The following is a 336-nucleotide window of genomic DNA, read 5'->3' as shown; positions in this document are numbered from 1 at the left end:
TGGAGCTTGACCTGAGTGGACGGAAAGGAAGCCCCGAGGTGGCTGGGCCCTGGAGTCCCCATAAGAGGCGAGTGGCCCGCAGCTGGGGGGGGGGGGCCTGCAGCAAAGGGCACACGCACCCCGAAAGCCCTGCCTGCTGACGCCCTGAACATCCCTCCTCCCTCGTCCACCCCGGGGTCTGCCCAGCGCAGGCCGAGGGCTCAGTGGACGGAACAGTGAGTCCCAGAGAGAAGGAGACGGAGAGAGGAGGGCGCGGCCCAGGGAGCAGTGACTGGGGACAGGGGAGCCCCCGGGGGACAGGGGACAGGGGAGCCCACAGGGGACAGGGGAGCCCCC

Source organism: Myotis brandtii, unplaced genomic scaffold, assembly GCF_000412655.1.
Source record: "Myotis brandtii unplaced genomic scaffold, ASM41265v1 scaffold5084, whole genome shotgun sequence".
NCBI classification, from domain to species: domain Eukaryota; kingdom Metazoa; phylum Chordata; class Mammalia; order Chiroptera; family Vespertilionidae; genus Myotis; species Myotis brandtii.
This window is presented reverse-complemented; position numbering follows the sequence as displayed.